The sequence below is a fragment of the Alosa pseudoharengus genome, unplaced genomic scaffold, assembly GCF_046254945.1.
Source record: "Alosa pseudoharengus isolate Yale_2024_CS ecotype anadromous, Long Island Sound unplaced genomic scaffold, YU_APseudo_1.1 YU_APseudo_1.1_scf_15, whole genome shotgun sequence".
Classification (NCBI taxonomy): domain Eukaryota; kingdom Metazoa; phylum Chordata; class Actinopteri; order Clupeiformes; family Clupeidae; genus Alosa; species Alosa pseudoharengus.
The window spans coordinates 34,203,707-34,204,504 of record NW_027468620.1 but is presented as its reverse complement, the minus strand read 5'-3'; the positions used below and the strand labels follow the sequence as shown (position 1 = coordinate 34,204,504).

The following is a 798-nucleotide window of genomic DNA, read 5'->3' as shown; positions in this document are numbered from 1 at the left end:
GGCTTTCCTATTTTGATTTAGAATGATTTCATGTAATTAATTAATATATTTTGTTTTGTTTTTTTTATTATTTATTTACTTTGGTTTGATTTGATGTCATTTCTATGAGCATTGTGTAATGCACAGTGATTGGCCATCTGAACTGGAGGAGTTTAAGGTGGACTGATTTTAAGGTGGACTGCTCCTTCTTAAGGTGGTCCCAATGTTCTTAAGGTGGACTTGTCTTTCTGAAGGTGGTCTGCTATGTCTTAAGGTGGTCTGTAATTTTCATAGATCAGATCTCTAGAGGATGATACAGGCTTTAAGTTCTATCGGTGTGTGTGTGTGTGTGTGTGTGTGTGTGTGTGTGTGTGTGTGTGTGTGTGTGTGTGTGTTAAAGAGTCATGGTTAACTGATCATGGTCTTGCGTTTCTAAACCAGAGCTGAGTCTGAGGGGGATTATTTTTATACAGCTTTATGTTCTCACCTTTCAATGCTGCTTTTTTTATTCACAATCGATTGTGTGTGTGTGTGTTTATGTATGTGTGTGTATGTGTGCGTGTGAGTATGTGTGTGTGTGTGTATGTGTGCGTGCGAGTATGTGTGTGTGTGTGCGTGCAAGTACATGTGTGTGTGTGTGCGTGTGAGTATGTGTGTGTGTGCGTGCAAGTACGTGTGTTTGTGTGTGCGCGTGTGTGTGCGTGCGCGTGTCTATCGTGTGCCATGAGCGTCTCTCCAAACATGCCACATCCACTTCAGCAGCCTTGAGTATTATTCTGTCATGCAGGAAGAGTGCCGGGTCTGAAAGAGTGTGTGTGT

At 42.0% G+C, this 798-nt stretch overlaps 1 protein-coding gene across 2 annotated transcripts in view; it reads left to right on the top strand.

Moving 5' to 3' along the window:
• mapk8a (mitogen-activated protein kinase 8a) overlaps nucleotides 1-503 on the top strand; it is a 10,708-nt gene extending 10,205 nt beyond the window's left edge. For both annotated transcript variants that reach the window (XM_076286281.1, XM_076286282.1), the window contains exon 12: nucleotides 1-503. This exon is cut by the window's left edge and continues 210 nt beyond it. The gene's annotated coding sequence lies outside the window, so the exon portion shown is untranslated.
• Nucleotides 504-798: the final 295 nt, after the last annotated feature.